The sequence below is a fragment of the Hylaeus volcanicus genome, chromosome 3 (assembly GCF_026283585.1).
Source record: "Hylaeus volcanicus isolate JK05 chromosome 3, UHH_iyHylVolc1.0_haploid, whole genome shotgun sequence".
Classification (NCBI taxonomy): Eukaryota; Metazoa; Arthropoda; class Insecta; order Hymenoptera; family Colletidae; genus Hylaeus; species Hylaeus volcanicus.
The window spans coordinates 19,818,616-19,842,638 of NC_071978.1; the positions used below are offsets into that span (position 1 = coordinate 19,818,616).

Consider the following 24,023-nt stretch of genomic DNA (forward strand, 5'->3'; position numbering starts at 1 on the left):
TGCTCTTAATCTTTCATCCTCTACTGTACACGTTAAGGTGACGTTGACTGTTACAAAAATGAAGCCATCACACCGAAATGATTTACAATTCCACTGTCACATCGACAGAGAAATGTCAAAGATTGCCATTGCTTGCAGAAATGATCTGATATATTTCGATGCGTCTCATGACGTCATTTTTCGTAGTACTGACGTCGATACTGCGGTTGGCTGCCGTTAGAAAGGAAAGAGCCGAGAAATGGATTGCTGAAGGAGCGGTTCGAGTGGTTCACGGCATTCTGCTATTCCCAGTGGTGTTGCAGGCCCAATGACCTGATTGTCGAGGTAAAAAAGAAGCTGCTCTCGATGGTTCGTTACCACGAGCCCCCCGACGCGAGGATGATGTCTGCGGTATTTCCAGAAGTGAAAAGTGTCCCGCCTATCACGGCTCATCGGGATAATATTCAGTTTTCCATTCGACCGCCACTCGTCCATCCCCCTATCGGTTGTTCACGTTGCTTCCTAGTTCACGATTGCGCGAATCCAAGTTGAATATCGTCTGGTAGTTGTCGATAGTTGTCTTTCGAGTGTCTCACTGATTCGTGGATCTTCCTACACTTTTCTTTTGTCGTTAATGGAGCCACTTGGGGAGAAAACATTTGATTGCACAATTTAAGCCAGTCATGTTTCCAGGATCTTTTATTCTACTTTAAGTGAGAGTATTCTATTCTTGAGCGTACTTTTGGAGTTTTGTTTGTTTCTTAGTCACTTGAGGGACATTGACACATACATATGTGCACGTTTGCTTTTATATAAAAATTACCATTACTTGCGATCACAATCTTTTAGAATTAAAAAATATGCCACATTAAAGTGAAACAGGATATTTGTCTGATAAAATTACTTTGGTTTGTGTGTATTCGATTGGGGCAAAAAAAAATCCATTTAAAATTCAACCCTCAAGAGATTAAATCCATAACGAATATTTGTATGAATTTTTTTTATATTTTTTGTGTATTCTTTATATATTTTAAGAGTAGAGATAATTTACTTGGAATAAAGTAAACTAATTCAAGTAAGTTTGAACAATCCCTCTTAAAAAAGGTATATTCATAAATGATTAAGAACACGAAATATTAAAAAATAATAAATTTCTTTAATAAATATATAATATCATAATATCATGTTATATATTATATTTATCATTATACTTTTTCCCTTAAAAAAATATCACCTTCCGTCGTTTAAAATGCTTTGAATAAAAGCTATAATAAAACACTCGACAGACAAGTAACACTGAACACGTATAATTAAACTCGATTATTAGAAGTCGTTTTGAACCAATTCGAATCAATCTATTGAAACAACATTCCCCTGTTTGACGCGAGCGGTTTTAAAGAGTAATTCCCACTTTCCGCCTCAGCGGACCATTGTGCTGCTGCACATTGTCGCCTTTTTTTCATACTGGGTTAAGGTCCCCAGATAACAAAAAGAGATTATCGGGACAAGATCATCGTATTATCGAATTTGAAGATCTATATTTGACGCCCAGGGAAAGAGCGCAAGGGGGGGGAGGAGGGAACGTTTAAAAAATCGAACTCGTCTCAAGTGCCCGGAGTGTTGTCAGCTTCTCTTCGATCACCAGCAACGAAGCATTTACGTCAAAGACTCTATGACGTCACTCAACGAGCAAGAGTCTCTATTAAACTGTTAAATATTAGGTTTTTTTTTTGTTTTGAACATTAATGATCGCGAGAAATGTCAGTTTACGTGGGTGAACTTTAAATTTGTCCTTTACAGAGGCGTTTCCTAATCGAAATTTGGAGTAGCTAGTAATCTACAATTTTATAAAATTTACAATCGCTCGCAACGAAGATATTTATGTCAATTAAGTTAAATATATTATCTAGTTGAATGTATTATATACCATTTGTCCTTTACTAAAGAATAAAATTCTGAAACCCCTTTTGAATTTTAATTTTTATGATTTTATCTCTTTAACATAAATTTGCTAATTTTTTAGAAGATGGATTAGAATGTGACTTATACATTGAGATACAGTATAAGGAATAACTACAAGTTTAATTATTCCATCTATTAAACCGTAATTTTGATTTAATTATAATTCAATCTTAATTTTAATTATCTATTGTTCCAATAAAATTTTGCTGTTTCCATCTAATTCATGGTCCTATTCATCTCAAAAGCTTTAAAAACCAACTTTTCAAATACATGGTATACCGGGAACCTAAAGTGATTTAAGATGTAATTAAGTATCCGTTTCTGGTAACCTGAAAATCTGAATTTCCTAATTGCAATGGTCCTCGAAAGATTAAATTCGTCATAAAAATTAACGAAGGATCGAGGTACAGGTACGTAAGAACCTATTTATAGAACACTTTACCAATGCAGCCCAAAATTACTTCGTTTCGCGTCCGTACGCGACATTACCTATCAATTAAGCAGCTACAAACGTACTTCGTTCGTTAATTATGAATCCAGTCGGGTGCTCAAGGGGTGCATAATTAAAGGAAAGAAAAGCCACGAACGTCAAAACAGAATGAATTGCATAAGAGATCAATATGTCGAGCTACCAACACGACGCTTCACTCGTCAAGTGCCATGTGTCTATTTATAGGACAAGACAAATTTTTGTATTTCGAAAGATAATAGACGATACGGTACTCTCGCTGAAAGAAGCCACGTTATAATTAGAAACTGACACAGTGAGAACGTCAAACGGTTAAGTACTTCTCGAACATATAGCAGTAAAGGTATTGGAAGCAAGTCGTCGATGTACGACTTTTCTTCGAACGCAACCGACCTTAAATGATGGACAAGGATCATATCTGGTCCTTACATAAACGTCAACGCGCTTTCTGTTCGAACAATATTCAATGTCACTCCGAGCAATTGTCAATAGAGCGTAGCCAAAAATAATTATATTGAGTTGGGGTATCTCTTAAACTTCAGCCTCTCTATGGATTTTCCTAACAAAGAAGAACTGTTGGAGGACTCCCTAGAGTGGAATAGAGTAATTACTTCTTTACTATATATATATGTAATATCCGTTATTTAAAAAAAATTGGCAAATGGATATTTTTGGAATTTAATATTCATGTTTTCTATTGAATTGTATCGCAATGTTATTATCACTTTGAGTTTGAATATAATTCCCATTCTTTTTATTATTTTTAAATGGAACAGAATAAAAAGTGATGTATATGTTATGAATACAAAATTAATCAAATTATAGAATCAGCTCCTTCAAATTTTCAAACTTTCTGTATGCATTTTAGCCTCTGTTTTGGTTTATATCGCAACATTGTTTTAGCAGAAAGTCATCAGAGGTATCTCGACCTCTATTTTACTTTATATCTCAACATCGACGTATCAGAAAATTATGAAGTCTGAAAAAGTGAGTTCTATATTTCAAACATTGAAGCTATTCAATTTTGGATAAAATTCTATGATATGCATGCATGCACATGCTTATGTTGGTGCATGTATGTATGTATCTCGACCTCTATTTTTCATTATATCTCAACATTGCCGTACCGGCATTCAACTCTGACAGAGTGACATCTGTACATAGAAAATCAATGGCATTCAATTATCAACAAAATTGATGAAGGAACCTATTTACAGATTATACCATATTCTTCTATAGCACAACCCTATGCACCATATCATTTTCCCAGCTTTCATTTCGTCTACATTTCCAGCAGCCTGCATCCGTGTAGACAGGGGTTGAAAAGTGACGTAACTGTACCGAAAACCGATCGATGAAATAGCAATCTGGGCGATCATCTCGCGGCGTGGCCAAACGAAATTAGGGAAACTGGCTAGGGAGAAGATCCTGTGGGAAGGGCCCTGGTTCGTACGTACACGATGACACACGGTGGTGTTTTTGCCAACGTCAGCTGAGGTACTCTTGGCCGAGGCACGTCGAGAAGCACAGGCCTGGTGGAGGGACACGGCTATGACTTAGCTTGCTGTGGAGAAGCGTTTCGAGGTAGCTGGAGACGATGCACGATAAGCACGCCCGTTCCTCTTTCTTCTGACCTCACGCCGTTTTCATCCCCGGTTGTAACCCGCCCGAGCCAAAAGCCACCCCCTCCCTCCACCCACCTGCCTATTATTTTCGACCGATTGCCAATTGTCGTGCAACTGCCGACGTAGGTGCCACTCCTGGATGGGGATTCGTCTCTGCTGGGAAACAGGACTCTTGGAAACGTCGGCGTTGGCCAGGATCGTCCTTCGACCTTGTGATTTACGACTTTCGCGCTACACTCTCATTTTCAATTATGTTCTGATATATGGTGTCCGTTCTATGTTGTGCGAGGAAAGTTTGATGAAAGATGTCATTGGTCAGCAATGGGAATTGAGTTGTAGTATGATAGTTGAAGGATAACGTCTCGTTAGCTACGTATTTTATTTGGTATGTTGACTTTCGAAGTAATACTTGTGAACATTCCTGGGAGACTAATGGCAGTAAATATCTTTGTAATCTCACGTAAATTACGAATCCTACACAGATTCATTTTCTTTAACCCTTTGAGTACCAGGGATCGATATGTCGCTGCTCATTTTGGTTTACAATCATGCATCTGTGCTTAAAATTGTCTGGCATTTCTCGGATATGTATGAAAATTTCCCCTGGCACTCAAAGGGTTAACAGCACTTTTTCAGAATTCATTCTTTTAATTTATTAGTGAAAACTCCTGTCATCTATAAATGAATGATGTGATGATCAACATGTTGGGAAACGTTTAGATTTATGATTCTCTTTAGTGTTTACCATTTGTTCGTTGCTATAATATGAGAGAGAAAATGTACGTTGTGAGGAATGGTAAAATAATCCTACCGAAGGAATTCTTATTCGCAATAGAAAAGAATCGAATGTGAAGAAAAAGAAATTTCTTCAGGGTTACGTAAAATGAAACAAAAAATATCTCATTGTAATAGTATGAAGAAAAATACATGTCGAATTGAATAACCTCCTTATCAAGAATACATACGGTCTATAAGAGCTGACTGTAAGTAACATAAGAAATAAGTAGAAAATTTATTTTAATATTGTATATGACTCTTGTTGCTCTAAAATCCCTAGAAGTAAGTATTTACTTGTTCTCTAAATGATACATTTATTGAAAAACAAGTAACCACATAATTCTATTTTCTATATTCAATTAAATAACAACAGAATGAAATGGAAAATTAATTTTCACATTGAATATAATTTTTGTTGCTCTAAAATCTCTATAAGTAAGGAGTTACCTTCCATGTAACAAATAATTCTACGATTCTATTTATTATACTCAATTAAACGACAATATAATTAAATTTCTTCTTTTCCCACGAATATTTAAACGACAAAAAATAGATGAATTCGAACGAAAGATTTAAATATACGGGTTATCGATTTCGAACTGGTTAGACGACACGTGGAAATTTCCAAAATTGAAGAGAATAGATTTCGCGAGAAGATCGATCCACGATCGAACGAACAGTCTTTACTTACCGATGACGCGCAAGATCACCCCGTTTCCTCGAGATTTCGAGGTCGATCACGTCCTCGTCCCAGAAATCCAGGGATGAGGATGCACTCTCCGTTTATCCCCCGGAAAATGGCATACTCGGCTACTTGAATTAATTATTTCGTTGCGTCAAATGTTTGACATTTTTTTAACACACTAACTACAACCCAACGTGTTTACGTCCCACGTGGTGAAGCCACTTCAAACAATTCCCCGCTGAATTATTTAATCCTTTCCGTACGACGACCGCCAGGGAGTCTTATAAATTAATTTTTGCGTTACTTGAAACTTGTACGTGAAACATTATGGCTCCTTTTTGTAAATAATTCGTTAATAATCAAAAGTTAAATACAGAGTGGGTTAAATTATATTATGTGTATTCAGAGAAAAATGTCAAAGGTAAGAAGATAAATGGTTCAAAGAGTACTATGTTTTTGAGACCACATTTTGGTTATAACTGTAATGGTGTTATGTGTATTCGAAAGTGGCATTATTTCTTTTAATGGAGATGCATATTTGTCTTAAACAGATTAAATCCTTTCGTCATTCTACGTAAAAAAAAGTATTAGGGTAAAGTGGTAAAAAAATGACTAGTTCAAAGGATATTTGAAATAATTGTCTTCGATGACGATGCTTAGACTCGTTTTAAAAAATGAAACTATATGAAACTTATGAAACTATAGTATACACAGGCACCATTGCAAGTATAAAACAATTATGGTCCCAGAAAAATATAGCACTCTTTGAACCATTTATCTTTTCCCTTTGATATTTTTCGCCACCCTGTATAGTACAGATTCAACATCTGTCGTTTCAAAAGTAAACTCTCGGTACATTTATACTGGCCAAAGTTATAATTATTATTACAATATTCTGCCTTCTATTTCCACCAGTCACCCTGCTCTGGATAATGATCGATGACATAAAAACAAATGGAAAAAAAGGAAAGGGTCGAAAGTATAAGGATAAATACATCGAGGTGACTTGTTGAAAACTATTAAAATATCTATTGTTTATACAAAACAAGCATGAAATCTTATCGTTCTACTTACTTTATGATCTATGAAATAACTACACGATGAAATGAATTCAAAGAAAATTAAAGCAACGAAACAGACATTACTCGTGGAATTATTCATCATCACGACACTGTTGATAATTCATGTAACAACACAGCGAAGCTTCGTTACCTTTAGTTTCTAAATTTCATCGCAACGGATTCCCTGCAAAGTTAACGTCGATTACGATTAATCGTGGACAATTCACATACGCCCCCGCTCATAAGTACGAAAACACCTCCACGACCCCTTAAGGTACGATTTAACCCTTTAACATACGATTTACCGTACGATTGTACGTGCCATAATCAAGTATTAAATTCCTTGCGCCCTTTCATACGACGTGCCTAACTCGCGTTTTTCGTCTTCGACTCAAATTCTGTACCACGAGGTTTAAGCGAGGGTTAAAGGGTTAAACTCCAACTCCTGAGACCAAAACGTGATGTTTACATTTGTATGTTCGGACCAGGCTCGTGATAATCAGTTTTGAACCGAAGACCACGAGTCTCACACGTGGTTTTAAACTTAAGGGGTTGATTGGAAGAAGTATCTAACAAAGGCTACGAATCCATTAAGAATTATACTTCTATATTTAGTTTGCGTTACATTAGAGAATGTATTTTGTAAATGGTTCGATTAATATCTCATCAGTGACGATAGAAAGCATTTCAATTTTCTTTGACGAATGAATCTGTTATTAGAGAATGTAATTAGAGAATGTATTTTGTAAATGGTTCAATTAATGTCTCCCCAGTGACAATAAAAAGCATTTCAATTTTCTTTGACAAATGAATCTCGTAATAAATGAAATTTAATATGCCACTCGGAACTTTAACGGTATTAAATGTTCCTAAATAAATACCAAAATCGACTTTAGCAACACAAAATTTCACAGTAACAATTTACGATGTACGTTAATTATTCATCGAAGGTGACAAGTGTCTACACATTTATGGTCAGGGGCGCGATATGAAAGAAACAAGGGTGCTTGACGGTAGTAAATGCTTTAATCCGTATCGAGAATGTTGTTCGCATCAGAAAACGAACGAAATTCACGCGAACCTGGAAAAAAGTGACAGGAAACGAACAGATAATAAATTCAAGTACATGACAACCCTGTTCAGCCTTAAGATTTTATAAAAGAATCGTTTGCGCGCAGTACAATCAGTTCACTTAACAAACTCATCGCAAATTCGACGCCCTTAAAATTTAGAATGCAACCAAAAACACGACACGCGTGTGTTCGTACAATTACAAAATTATTAGATACTATAAATAACTAAAACTGCCCCCGTGCAAAAATAGTCACGGCGTTTGATTGAATTGCTTCCGTATTTTAGAACCAAATTACGAATGGTCGTCGGAGTCGTCCCTCGAATTCACTTCCTTCGTCCCTTGTTATAATTATTTCATTTCCTTTTATAACAATAACAAGCGATTTCAGTTTGCGAACGGTTGAAATGGACATATCTCCGCAAACATCGAGCGTGATTGTGTCTTACGCATTGTACCGTTACAAAATATACGTGTAATCCTTCCAGACCTTGACCAGACCCTTAAATTGAGAATAGTTGGACTCTTAGCGATCCTATGTCGTGTCAGAGTCGACTAAATTGGAATCAAAAAATGTGAACAGCAAAGAGTTACGTTACACTTTGTTAAGATTACAGATGTTTATTAATTAACCATGACACCTGTTGGCAAATATGATCGAGAATCTGTGCCACTGAAATCTGATATCGAAAAGAAAAATTTCATTTCAGGGTAAAATTCAGGTCTGGAAGGACGAATAGGTGAACCATAAATTACAGTGACAGTGCTAATAAATGATCATAGCTCCCGATCACGCAAACTGAAGAATTAACTGTATAAATGGAAACCCTTTGTTTTTCGATACTGTTTCACTCCGCGTTGCTGATTTATATTTTTTTTTTGTTTTTGTTTTTTTTTATTTTTTTTGTGTGTGTATCTACATCGAGCACAGTAGTTTTTAATTAGGATCGAGAAATCGACCTTTGTATCGCCAAGATATATAAACGTGACTCTGTCTTTCAAATTTGATTCTAAAAATTTCGCTGATCAATTATTATCGCAACACTTAGCGGATGTTAATTTTTGAGTTAATTTTCAATTCGATGAAAATCGTCCATTTCGACAGCACGTTTATGCGATCTAGGTTAATATACACGTTCCCGCGATACGATGAAGTAATTGTTAATAAGATGATTATCGTGTGACTTGCTAATGTGCATCGCGTATCGGAGCTTGCGAACTCGCCTTTCTTTTATCGCTATAAAAATGAATCGTCAACGGTGGCGTTAGAAAGTAAAAGGTAGAAAAATATATGCATACACCGCTTTAACCGTTTCTCTGATCCTGTGCCGCGTGGAGATATCCCTCGAGAAGCTTTCCATGTCGCACGGCTGGTACAGTAAAGTTCATCGAAACCGTGGTAAAAGGGGAATGCGAATTTAAAATCTCTACAAACGCCATTTTTTTCTTTTATATTCTACGCGATTCCCTTTAATCACCGCAAATTATCGTCGTTCTGTGCTCCCTCTCCACGTAGCACTGGCCCACTTTGCAATGATGGACTCCCGATTATCTGGTTCTCTAGACTCTACGCTTTTGTACTTTACGTTCTATGCTATTCCTAATAATCGAACCGTTCCTGGTAATAATCTTGGAAGAAATTTGTTAGAGACGTTAATTGCGTCGAGACTGATGATTGAAGGATGTTAAAACAATGATGTTTAAACATTCTAGTCTGGAGTTTTTTTAATTATTATTATTTTGGCAAAATTTGGTCCGAAATAAGTCCAGTTTAGATATAAATATATTTTAAACATTTAATTCTAACACTTGATTTTGAAAGGTCTTTTAATATTTATATTTAAATTGCACACGGTGAAAAATATTAATCCAAAAAGAGTTATCTAGATTATACTCTACTATGTTTCATATTAAACAGAAGAAACGTGTTTTTGTACGATTTCTAAATATTTGTGTTTAAATTGATTCGTTCGATTCTTGCTTTACGAGCAATTTTTCATTGTATATTGGCTCCTGTAATTACTCAGGAATTATTACTTGTTATATCAGATTTTTGTTCTGTTTAATTTGTAAAGAAACAGCGTAGAATTTTCTTTTAAACCGTGTACTGAATTTAGAAAGTTTATGAACCGCTGAGTTTTAAAAGCGTCACTATCGTTGCAATTAGTTTCGATAAGGATCTGACAAAAGAAATATTCAACACCTTTCCTTCCAACTTTAACATTATTTTGCAAAATTATAGACTGCATATCCCTTGTTTTAATGCGTAACATTACAGTTACTCAGTAATCGTAAAGATATAAGTAATTAAAATTATTGTCCATACCATTAGGTTAATATGACATGACTCTAATTACATATATCTCCATAACTGTTAAATGCTCACACCTAATATTTTACACATTGGGATAGACACTTGTCTTTCATCATCCTGTAAGAGGATGGCATTCACGCTGATACAACATTCTGTTGGATAGTGATAAAGAACGTATTGTTAGAATATTTTAACAAAAGATGCTCTGATATTGATAAAAGAATTTATAGAGGAATATAATAACGATGGAGTCAAATAATAACGATATTATTTAGTTTTTTAAATAGTAGTAGTATAGTAATCTCAGATTCTCGATACAAACCACAACGTTAGCCAAGCGTTAATATAAATTTTCCAAAAATAACACGACTTTCACCAGGAACGGTTCTAACAGTAAAGATTTGAGGAACTACAATTTATAGTAACACTCAAGGTGAGTCGATAAAAATTATCATCTGAAGTAACCTATCATCTACTGACTCTAAAATAAATTATTTTGTGTGATATATATCTTATGGTATGGAGGCTCGTCGAACACCTTCCAAAGCAATAATTTTATTTGTTCCATGCCCTATACTTTATACGAGATATCTATATACAGTCAATGTAATAAGTAGACTGCGGATCTTTATGCAAAATAAAATCTTCGCAAACGTACCTACAAAAATTGAACCTAAATAGGAATTTAGTTTATTCTGCAAATATTATAACGTGAACTTTTCCTTCAATCTTTTTTATATTCTTGCATATTGTTTGCATTTTATAGTTTCTTGGACATTCAAATTTCCTATAAATGCATAAAGATCCGCAGTCTAGTAATAAGTATTCGTACAGGAACCAATTCAAAATAAAACTTCATATATTTATTTTATTTATAAATGTTAAGGGAAGAAATAATTAACCAACATTCCTACATATTTTTAGAGTAGATATTGCGTGAATTAAAGTTTATTACTTTTAATGTTAATCTCTTATTTCTTTTCTTATTAGTTTTTATTTTAAATTGGTTGCTGTACGAATACTTCTTACACTGACTGTATATATATTTAAGAGTAACCACAATTTTGTGACAATTGTATTGTTCTGAGCACGTGCCATTAAGTAGACATGGTAGGTATATCATTCGAAATGTCTCGAGTTCTGCCTTTTCAGAGTTCCAACACTCTCGTCCCTTCCACGCTCCTAATAAATTCAATCATTCTTTACCAGAACCTTATCAACGTGATTAAATACCCAGATACGAAACTATATATTCTATAAAGAAATGACAAAATTGCATAAGGATATTTACAATGGGACAAAATCAACTCCTGTTATCGTGAATAATAGGATAATTAGGTATGCCTCAACAAACGAATTCAATATCGAAAGCAAGATGCTTGCTGATCAAATTAAATACGATTGGTGTGTGATGTAAAACAAAATTAAAAGTGTAAAAGTTATATTCATACACGATTTAATCGTTTCTAATAATTGGACCCGCGAATATTTATGCACCTACAATAAGTGTAAATGAAAAAAACTGTAGAAAAATGTGTGCAAATGCAGAAATGTATCAAATATGCAAAATTTAGTGGATGTTGTAATGTTTAAAGAAAAAAAACCATCCTAGATCCTTAAGAACTACCATTGAACTTTTCGTTCAGTCATACGTTTCGTTCGCTGCCATACCGTGGCTGAAAGCTTTTTTCAAGTAACGTCAGTTATGGTAGAATTAAAATTAATAAATAAAGAATGTAATATCTCAACGTAATATCGAAGTTATTCACTGGAACAATTTAGACAAAGACGATGGTTTCCTTTGCAAATAGTATTGCAGGAAATATTTGGTTGGTAACCTTTGGCCACCCTAAATCTCGGTTACCAGCGTTGTTATTGTTTTCATGTAGACTGTACAACGAACTATGATTTTCAGTTGGAAGTAATGCGCAATTACGTCCTTATCGGTTTTTTTTCCTCAGCCACAGTACGCAGCGACCGCGGTGCGTAAACAAAACATGTTCAACCTCGGTACGTAGAGACCATAATGGCGTTTAACGCGTTAACACTAAAACTAACAATTTGTTAAATTCGACTCGTGTACCTCAAACGTCTTTCCAAAGTCACTTAATCTTTAACAACGGCTTCATCGCAATTTTCAAAGACAATTATTCGAACAGAAAATTAATTTATACATAGTTGGAAAGAATAATAGGTAATGCTATGATCTCGGTAGTTTTAGGGTTAAACCAACAAGAATTAAATGCAAGAACGACTGGATGCAAAACACGAGAAAAGTGGAATATTTGGGAGCGGAGAGTTCCAATCGAAATCGTATTATATTTTACGTAGAAATTAATTCTGTGCCTTTATATTCACTCATTTATTATTTGTTTCTTTTTGTAACTCTAGTTTAAATGTAAATACTTACTCGTCATTTTTAACCGACTTCGAAAAGGCGGAGGTTACTCAATTCGACATGTACATTTTTTGTTTTGTATCCATTTTTCAAGTTCTCGACTTGATAACCCAAGTCTCAACCCGATGGCCATTACAATTTATCTATATGTACGAATAGCCATCAAATTGTTTTTATTATTATACTTCTAACACATTACACGTATAAGAAGTAGTTACAATAATTGTAGAAAAATAACAGTAAGTAAAAAAAATATCACGTTCCATGCAATGGCCATCAGGTTGAGACTTAGGTCTGGTGTAGAGATGAGTATAAATGTGCATAGATACATTGTAATAGAAATCAAGTTGAGGATTTTGGATGCTTGTACTTAAATGTACTAAAATTACAAATAAATATATCTGTTTAAACTAGAGTTACAAATAATTAAATATAGAAACACAGAATTGATTCTACGCCTACTATTTTACATAAAACAATTTTTTCCAAAATCGCTAAGAAAATAACATCAGATGACAATTACTATCGACTCACCCTGCGATAGAAAGAAAAGGCAATTCAGCATCTCGGCAATCGGAGCGACGAGATGATTTAGATCGTCCATCAAAGCGGATAACGTGGAGTCTATCGTGACGCAATCCCGCACAGATTCTTCCCAACAGACAGCACCACTTTCATTCGCGATTTTCAGGTAATAACGTCTACGCGACTACGATCCGTTCGAATAAAAAAATTCGTTCGTTAACTGGCTCCGTTCGAGTGCTGCCTCATTGTGAACGTCAGGCATGTCCACGAGCGAGGCTTGAGGGCCTCACAGTGAGGCCCGACGGGCAGCTCCTCTCCCTTCCACGCGCGGCAACCGACGGAGAACGACTCAGCGTAGAGCTCCGTGGAGCAGAGCTTGGACCTGCGTGGTCGTCGAGCGCGCATCCCAGCAGGATCGTGGTGGGGGAAACATTAGGGGCATCATGCACGTGGACTGGCCTGACGCACACGATTCTAAAGGTTCTCCAAAAGGGCTTTAAAAATTATTTAATCACACACAAATGGTAAGGAATATTCAGTGAGTGTGAAAAGTATTCGTACACTGATCAATTTCCAAAAAAGCTATGTAAAATTGTAATTTATTACCTTATTTTTTATAAACATTCTACATATTCTCGAAAATCTCTAGAATACATAGAGTACAAAACAAATAGATATTTATGTAAGTTGCGAAATTAACAAGAAAAAAACAATTAATCGATAGAAATATTGAAGCAATAGGTATTCGCACAACTGTTTAATTTTTAAAACTTCATTAAAAAAGAAGAAATTTACATTAATTTATAAGTATATAATACTTCTTTCGTGGGATTTCCTTTTGATTTTATAATTACTGTAACTTTTCTAAGCATTGAATTAAGTAAATTATTAGTTATTCGAAGTGGGATCTTTTTCCATTCCTCTATTAGAACCTTTTTTAAAAGTACTTTTCTGAAAATTTGATGTATTCTAATTCTTACGGAGCAATAAACTAATGTGTTTACGTTACAAATTCTACTGTAAATGGTTCGTCATAAAAATCGTACAAATACTTATTGCTTCTATGCTTTCACCCACTTTTCGCATTTTTTTGTTAATTTCACAAATTATATTAACTAGTAAATGTTGTTTGGACTATATCTATCTTAGAGACTTCCGAGAATATGTAAAATATCATTGATTATAAAAAAGGAAATTAAGAAACTACAATTTCACACAAAAGTTTTTTGGGAAATTTATCGGTGTACGAATACATTCTACACCCACTGTATACAATTTATGTAATACGTATCAAAAAAGATGTAGGAAAGAATAAGAAGAAAACTTTACGAAAGAAACGACGCAACAGAGAACATCTCAAACAGAGGAAGTTAGGAGGAGAAGGCACGAAGGGTTGGAAATAATTGAGGGAGTGTCTAACAAAGAGAAGGAAGTACAAGACCAAAGAAGATATAATAAAATACAAACTTGAATTTCTGTAGATATTACAAAAGGATTTGGTGTTTTGGACACTGGAGCTACTAAAAATGCCTTAGGAGAGAAGTGAAAATTAAGCAGACAAGGATGATTGGTAGATTTAGATTGTGAAAATAATAATGTTGGGTTGTCCGGAAAGCTCATGTCGATTTTTTGTAGGTGGTACAGGTCTGAATATATCGAAATGGTTGAAAACAAATAACATGTATACATCCCCTAAAAAGTGGAACGATTGTGGAACAAAATGGCACCTATGTAATTCAATAAATACATGTATATATATACATATATATATATATATATATATTATATGCCTTTGAATTTTTCTTAGAGATTGCCACGAACTTTCTGGACAACCTAATAATGTGTCCATCATGACTTTTTGTTATTATAAAACAAGATCCTAAAAACTCGTTTGGAAAACCCTTTATATGCTTCTACGTACATGATTCGAGGTTTCCGTGAGCTTCGTGGTTCGTCGTCCTCGCAGGACCCAGAATCGTTCCCCTAGCAAAAATGGCGGAGGTAACAAATCGGTTTAGATAGTACTTTCGTTCGGAGAACAGCACTCGATGGGACTCGCGTAATTTAATACTTCGTGCTACTTTGCTTTCTCGAGTCCGGAAGACGCAGATCGCGAGCACGATTACTGAATTTTCGTCTACTGCTTAAGACTCTGGAAAAAGCGGATGCCGGAGGGCAGAGATCGGCAAAATCTTATCTAACTAATAGATGACTCGAATTAAAATTGAAACATCTTGAAATGAGCTCAAACAAAATCAACGTATACATGACATTTTTTCGATGAAAGAAATAAATTGGCAAAATCTTATACGATTAATGGATAATTTGAATTCAAATGAAAATTTCAATTTCAATTTCATTTAAATGAAAATTAGAATTAAACTCAAATAAAATATACGCCATTTATTCGATGAAGCAACTAAACTGGCAAAATTTTATACGATTAATGGATAATTTGAATTCAAATGAAAATTTCAATTTCAATTTCATTTAAATGAAAATTAGAATTAAACTCAAATAAAATATACGCCAATTATTCGATGAAGGAACTAAATTTGAATTTATGTCATTGTTATCATACGAGTAACAAATAAAAAAAATGACTATCTATAATTTGGTATTTATTTGCATAACCTGCCAATCTCTGCCAGAATCCACAGCCATCAATCCAGTCTCCGGCCAAGGTAAATTCACGCAACTACGTCTCCACCCTGTATACTCTTGCGAACGTGACGCAAGAGTGTCTCGCTTTCCATGCTTTCTTCCTCGTTTTCGTACAGCGGATTCCAACCCGATTTCGTTGTCCTTTCGGGATCAAGATAACTCGCAGGTTTCGTCAGAATGAGCTCTGAAGAAGTTTAACGCGGCTCACGTCGATGGAGAAAGAAGATCCGGTTGGACGTGAGAGCGTTAGAGTCGGATCGAAATTAAGTGGCCGCTCAAGGTCACAGATGGGATATCCCTCATCATTTTTATACATAGTCGAACCTCCATACTCGTGTAAATAGTAGGAATAAGATTAGCAGGAATAGGAACGGGTATAGTTTGAGTAAAACTAGGAAAAGTACTGGGAGTAATAAGAGTAATAGGAGCAAATGTTGTAACTGTTCTAACAAATTTATAAAAAGAGAGGTACATATTGTGACTGCAATTCGTGAAATCATAAACTTTAACCCTTTGCACTCGAGAGGTGACCTCAGTCACCACTAGGTTTTCTTTAGGTTTAATTTCTTTGGAACTCAAAGTGTCGATAAAATGATTGTCGTTGAGGCAAAGGTGACCTGATTTTCAAATCTCAAATTAAGGATCTCATTTTCGAAGTTAATCGAAGCTTACCATTCGTGACAATAGAATGCTAATAAAGCATCTCGAATTGCTGACAGATACCAGAAAAGAAAAGGCCTCGAGTTCAAAGGGTTAACAGAAAATCCCGACCAATCACAGCGCGGCCGTTTAGCGCGTAGCCTCGAGTTGCTGGTAGATACCAGAAAAAAAGCCTCGAGTGCAAAGGGTTAATGCTAATTGTATATTATTTGCTCTTACTGTAACTAAAGAGTAATAGGTTAGAAAATAATGGGAATAGCTTAAATAAAAATAGTGGGAATAGTAGTATGGAAATAGGAATAGATATAAGACGAGTAAAACTAATAAGAATAGAAGTACCGAGAGCAATAATAATAACAATAGGAGCAAATTTAATAACGGTATGAGTATTAACTGTGAAAGTAGTGAGATTAAGTGTAGTAAGATAAAAAAAATAATAGAATTGAAAGTAGTAGTAGAAGTAGTAACAGTAGATGGAGACCTTGAGCAGCGAATTGAGTCGATCCTACCATATCCATCCTAGTAGCACATTCCAAGTGTTACGAGCGCTCATTCGACACGCTTATCCTCGCTACCGTGTATTTTTGGCTCGATTGTACAAAAATTTGGTCTGAAAAGGACCGAGGATTCGGTACACAAAGAAAGATCCATGGACCTTTCTTTCCCGTGACGTCTCGCACCACGCATTCTCCTAAATCTCTCGCAAATCAACTTCATCACTCGTATAAACTAATATCCTTTATATAAACGTGTAACTGTGCCCCGCTCTTTTTCGTCATCCTGTTTCACAAAACGTCACGATTTCCATCCATCGCGTCGATAAACAGGAAATTGGTCGTCGAACGATACGAGAGGCAGTCATTGAGCGAGTCCTTTCCCTCTTCGTTAGGAAACCATCGATTAGAATTGAAAATGTACGTGTCGAACAGCGTTAGAAAGCTAACTAATTTATTTCAAGTAAAAAAATTGTACCGTGTCGAGATTTAAATAGTGTTACGCAAAAGTATTCGAACGCTTGAAGTCAAAAGCTGTGAAGGACTCTGAGGTTCTTGAATCGCTCGCTTGCCGAATATCAGGATTAGATTAGCAAAATTAAAAAAAAAAGAAAATCTGGTCTTACTGTAACGTTAATATTGTACTAATCGACTTTCAATAATTCATTATTCGAAACAGATACAATTTCAAATGAATTGGTATTATTTTTACTTTCGCTCAGATCTTTCGTCTGAACACCTTCAAATTTAGCCAACGTAATCCTGACAGTTGTGCTTCATGAAAAGTATTTAACAATTTCCCTAGCAATCTACAATATAATTTGTTCGTTAAAATAATCGCAAGATTTCAAATACTTTCGCGGGACACCGTGTGCGAAAGTTTCGAGTGTAGCCTGTCGTGAAACATTTTCAGTGGAAAATTATTTATACGAATCCGAACTCGTACACTGCGTACCTATCGAATTTACTGCGTCGTTAGGTGTCCCGCGCACAGTGTACGACCAATGTCCTTAGTCCCACGGAAGTTAACAAATCGTTAAAAAAAATTTATAAAAAGAGGTACTATGACTGCAACTCGTACTACGGCATGAAAGCAGACGAATCGAAACGATCATCGTAATACGTACTAATGTCTTCTCTCTTCGTACGCGTATAAAGACCAAGATAAAAAGAAAAGGAGCAAAAATTAAAAACAAGAAAAATGCATCGATTAGAAGATTAAAGAACCTCAAGCTTCGTAATAAGCAGCAAGTCTCGCTATATTAATGTAACAATCGAATCTTGCGCTGACGCTTAAAGAGTATAAAATGCAACATTTTTTTTTTTTTTTTTACCATGGAAGTAAAATATTTTTACATTCGTCACTCGGTGATTACCAAAAAAACTACGTAAATACGAAGATACGATTAAAAACGATCGGTTATCATGCGTAATTACCCTTACAATATAAAATTTTCCAAAAAGGAAAGAAAAATATTCAGCAATCTCGTCACCTCGTGTGTAGGTGTTAATTCTAGTACAGCGTACCCATTCGAGACAGAAAGTTATTTCAATGTCACCGACTTTGTACAATCCCAAAGCGTCGCGACGCGTCGTCGAAGCATTTCGTCGCCGTAGTGACAAGTAACCACGAAAATCATTCGACACGTGGTCTCCCTTTATTTCGCTTTATTTTTCAGTATTACCGTACGAGAATAGAACATGTTAGGAGTAGCTCATTAATTACGTAAGGGTCCTGAGAGGTAGTGGAGGGGGTTAAAAAAATCTCTACATGACCTTACCTCGGTGAGAGGAGGGGGGCAGCACAAAAGCCATTTTTACGTAATATTTTACTACGAGTCCTTTCCTTGCTTTGAGATTTTTTCAAACCTTACCTTTAATTATGATAAGCATTTTCCAAAGGCTGAATAATTATCTTTTTAAAAATCTTTGATTTACTTCAAATAATAACGTGTTTTGGTGTAACTGGGCCTTTCCAAACGACAATTAACTATTTAACGCTTTTTAAGTAAACTCTAGGTGAAACATCTTACATGTAACACACAGAGGTCAAAAATAGTAAAAATCACCCTCACGTAATTAATGAACGACCCCTTACGCATAGAAAAAGTTCAATTACCATAAAAAAAGTTAAACTACAAATATTATACTTCGTTTTTTCTTTTTTCGTTTCCTCGAAGTCCCACAGGTTACATTCTTCGTCAATGATTTCTATCATCGAATTCGTCTCATCGCTATAAAATTAAAGGAATCGGTACTCCCTGCTAAATCAGTAAAAAATTTATATAAAACTGTCCGTGGAATAAGTTCTTTCCGAGTTTCACAAATGAGGTTCGACATCCCCCACCGTCGCGATATGTTCCTCTTGTTGCGAACTTTCAAAGCTGGTCATTTTTAATAGTTACGTCCAACTGTATATGTCGGCAAAATTGACACGACCAGGCTCTAAAATTACCGCAAGGAAACTGCGAACATTAAATGAACGAATGTCAAACGTTAACCTACCCCTTCACCTTGTTCACCGAGCTTATCCATTTCCATTTACTGGAAACTATTTATTGAAGCATGTGTCAATTGACTCGATTAAACAATCGTTAATGAAATCGAGGACTTTTATCGAAACGTAAAATACCGGTATAATTAAACTTTTTACGAATAAACGTATATATACGTAACGTTACATTAATATTATTAGAGTATCTCAACAAATATTACACAATTTAAGACTTTCTTGTTGATCGTGAAAATATATCTCCCAATTGTTTGCGTTGTCAGTTGTTTCGGTTACTTTCGCAATAAGTTGCGAATATGTCAAAGTTTGGTGTTAATATTACCCCAGAAGCGGAGAGGCTACCCGATTGATAAGGCAGAGTACTCTGTAGGTAAAGCCCGGTAATGTAGAACATTCGGTCGATGAGACAGATTTTTCTGCTGATAACATAGATCACTCTGTTGGTAACTCTATCGACCAATCTATAGCCTTACCATGATTAACCTTTTAAAAGATATTGAAACGTACCTGTAGATTTATTTTTCAAGCTATTTTTAATTCTTTAACATTGAAGTAACCGTTCCCATTTAGATTAAATATTCATAATTAAATTCCTGAATGATGCAATACAGAAATATTGTTACAAAATTGGTAAAAGTCGTAGGTCGACATTAGTTAGAATTTTAGTCTATTCTGTTCAAAAGAATTCGTCCCTGAAGAGGTTAAAATTATAATTCATCCAGTATATAGTCCAGTCTTTGGATTATCATTTGGATCGTCAATCTTCACGTATAGTATATATGTATACATTTTAAGAGGTTACATAAACATTACATACTGTAAACGAAGAACACGAAAATACCAATAATAATTTCGTTTTTGATGAAAAATTATACGAATATCGAAACAATTTCGACTCTAAGTCCCCGACTCAAGCCTGAGACACGTTTCGCTTAAAGTTAAATGCCAAAATCGAAAAGAACTTATTCGACAACGCAATGATTCCACAGCAGTCGACCAACACCTTACAAATCGTTACCGAAACAAAAAAGAACAGAGAATTTGGTAAGTTAAATTCAACTTTCTCTTAACCGTAAGACAATCGTTTGTGAATCGAGACATGGAACAGATAGTAGCTTTTCTATTCGTAAATAAATCCAGACGACCAACGGAAACAGCCTTTCACAAAAAAAAAAGAAAAAGTAAAACTTCGTTTCTTCTTCGAAGAGTTTCACGTCTTTCTAGAAAAAATGGTCGTCTCGAGTTCCGGCGAAAGTTCAATCAAGAATGTTGGGATGAAAATAAAGAATGACGTCATTTGTTCTTTCATGAGAAATAAGCTCGGGAAAATGGCACAGTGCTTTTCTCGCGAGTTCTTTGCCGGTTGAGCATCAAATCGGAATTGCGTACAGGCGGCACGGAGCCTTGCGGTCTTGATTTACCTAAGACAGCGCAGCCATTTTGGTAACAGGGCTGCGCATCTCAAGTAATCTCAAATGGAGCCACTACTATCACCAGGAAAGACCATCATGTTTTCAGCACCATATGAAGGCGTAGGCGAGCTTCTTGCGTCGAGAGAAGCTCTGCTAGCGGAGCTAAAGCTACTGGAACTCAAGTCCTCGTAGCTGGCAACCAACTGGCTGCCACCTGGAACAGACAAAACAATTTTCGTCTTTACGTATCGCGTCATTCGAATCATTCGTGAGGGTTGGCTAGTCTGGAGAAGGCAAATTTGGGCTTCCATTTAAGGGGAAAGCTGAAAATGAGACATTCTTTGTGAATTTTTTAAAAATAATGTATTAAGCAGATCTTTATGATTTATTTACAATGGGTATAGAAAGTATTCGTACATCGATCAATTTCCAAAAAAACTATGTAAAATTGTAATTTATTAACTTATTTCTTATAAACAATGATATTCTACATATTCTCGGAAATCTCTAGAATAGATAGATTACAAAAAAAATAGATATTTATGTAAGTTGCGAAATTAACAAGAAAAAAACAATTAATCGATAGAAATATTGAAGCAATAAGTATTCAATTGTTTAATTTTTAAAACTTCATTAAAGAAAAAAGAAATTTACATTAATTTACAAGTGTATATATAGTACTTCCTTCGTGGGATTTCCTTTTGATGTTATAATTATTGTAACTTTTCTAAGCATTAAATTAAGTAAATTATTAGTTATTCGAAGTGGGATCTTTTTCCATTCCTCTATTAGAACCTATTTTAAAAGTACTTTCCTGGAAATTTGATGTTTTCTAATTCTTACGGAGCAATAAACTAATGTGTTTACGTTACAAATTCTACTGTAAATGGTTCGTCATAAAAATCGTACAAATACTTATTGCTTCTATGCTTTCACCCACTTTTCGCATTTTTTTGTTAATTTCACAAATTATATTACCTAGTAAATGTTGTTTGAACTATATTTATCTTAGAGATTTTCGAGAATATGTAAAATATCATTGATTATAAAGAAAAGAAGTTAAAAAACTACAATTTCACACAAAAGTTTTTTGGGAAATTGATCGGTGTACGAATACATTCTACACCCATTTTATATTTCTAAAAATGACTACGTATTTCACTAACTCTTTTAGACGAAGGAAACTAATTAATTTTGTTTCACTGTTCTAGCTTGAACTCGGTTTGAGTTATTGTGTCCACCGTAAAAGCATTTATTTTTTAGACGCTCCAGTAAATCATCTGCCAAGTCGGCATTTTTATAAAAATGAAAAAATAAAACATTATTTTTTAGTTGAATACTTATACAATATGTTAATGTACTTCGATGTACATAAAATCTTGTTATCGCTTGAATAAAAATTCTTGAAAAAACCTGATAATTCGGGTGGGTAAAGTGGTGTAACCCTTTAATATATGAAACAAGAAATGTTGAAATACCACGATGTTCACCTATTAATTTTAAAGACCAATCAATTTAATTAGCAATGTAAAATATTATTTAGTAGACATCAATATATAAATTATGCATTTATAATGAACATAAAATTTGTACATTCCTGAAAATAATAAAAATGACTCCTCGTGTCTGTTCCATATATTACAAAAATATTATGTATGGATTGAATTCATGAAGTGGTCTGAGTAAACGAATTCATAATTAAAATTCTAATAATATCGCTTTCCTTTTAAGATTTATGGATTGAATTCATGAAATGATCTCAGTAAAGGAACTCATAATTAAAATTCTAATAAATATGCTTTCATTTTAAGATTTATTTTCACGGTTTCGCTAATGTTCGAACTTCTGTTTGCGATTATTAACAGATTTTTACTGACTAAAGTTCAAACTTTTTCAGCTTCGAATGTATGTATCACGATTGCTGTAAATTATTTTCACATATATGTGTATATCATCATCGATAATCAGAACGATAATACAAACGATGGCACCATCAAGTGATTGTGCTAGGTAAATAGAATCAATCTGTAATTTCCAACTTTCAATTTTTTAATATCTAAGGAATTGACTCGTTACCAACATTCGTACACTGATAGATAAAAATAGATGATAGTAAAGTAATTATAGTGAAGTGCAATTGTATGGTAAACGTGTAATTGAAATGTCAGATTCTCGTAAAGGGATTTCTAAAAGTGGTTCTAAAATTTTGTTTTTTTAATAACAAAATACACCTGACAGCGTTGTCATAGTGACCACTTGAATGACATCAAATTTCTCGTTTAATTGTAATGATAAATAACTTTTCTTTAAAATAAAGAAATCCTTCAAATATAATAAAAATTTGTACTACTAAAATAAAACTATGAATTAAAAAACGATTACAAAATCTTAAAGCAAATCTTAGAGAACCTTTCGCAAACGCTTATTGCGCGCCAACCAGAAAGAAAAATCGAAGCCTTGAAATTATGAAACTTTTCAGATAAATAATCAACTCGCCCCCGTATGGCTCTATGCTTTTTTATTTCTGCCGCATCTTCTTCGATTCGCTTATTATAAATCTGTTAATATCAGGTTACTGCTCCCCGTGAATATAGATTCTGCATGCCGTGTACCTTAGATGTACTTCTCCATTTTTCACAATTATCGTTAGAAATAATTACATACACATACATATAATATCGTGCAATTTACATTACATTCCGGGGATTCGATTCGCTTAAAATTCGCCCATGAACAGCAAGTAGAAGGTAACGTCGAATCTCTTAATTTTATTTATTATTAATCATTCACATTCTCGCATACGATCCGTGCATTTTTATGAATCAATGAAAGAACAGAAATTCTGACAGATGCGTGAAAAAAATTGGGTTCCATGGAAATGGTCGACACACAGTTTTTCTTCGGCAAGAATTCCTAGATATCAATTATTGATCTATGGCCTTGACCAACACCAATATTGATTGATACTAATATTTTAACACTTTACTGACCAAGTAGCTTATTATTAACACTTTATCTACCAAAAGCCTATTTACAAACTTTTTAATTTCAATGTTTTCTTGCTGGTTGTTTAAATACAGTGTTCAATTTGGAGAAAAACATAGGGCTTTTAATAATATGTACATGTATTCACAAGTTAATATTAGGGTTTACATTAATATGTGTTAATGTAGAAAATCTTTGTTTGAAAACTGTTTTATTAATAAGGCCATAGTTAAAGTGTTAATCGAGCTTGTTACCATGGTAATCGATACTTTGTTATCTATCATTGAGGTAGCATTATATGCTCCCGTTATAATACGAATTATAAATATTATGAATATAAATATAAAAAGAGCCTGAAACGAAAAGTAGATCACGTTACTCTACCAATCGTGTTCTTATTTAACTTATTATTGTTGGGTATGAGGGTAT

General features: G+C 34.5%; 1 protein-coding gene across 1 annotated transcript in view; it reads right to left on the reverse strand.

The window, feature by feature from the left end:
* The window catches only part of LOC128873883 (glycine receptor subunit alpha-3), a 44,086-nt gene extending 24,177 nt beyond the window's left edge, over positions 1 to 19,909 (reverse strand). The window contains exon 1 of the mRNA XM_054117859.1: positions 12,877 to 19,909. The gene's annotated coding sequence lies outside the window, so the exon portion shown is untranslated. The remainder of the gene's footprint in view (positions 1 to 12,876) is intronic.
* Positions 19,910 to 24,023: the final 4,114 nt, after the last annotated feature.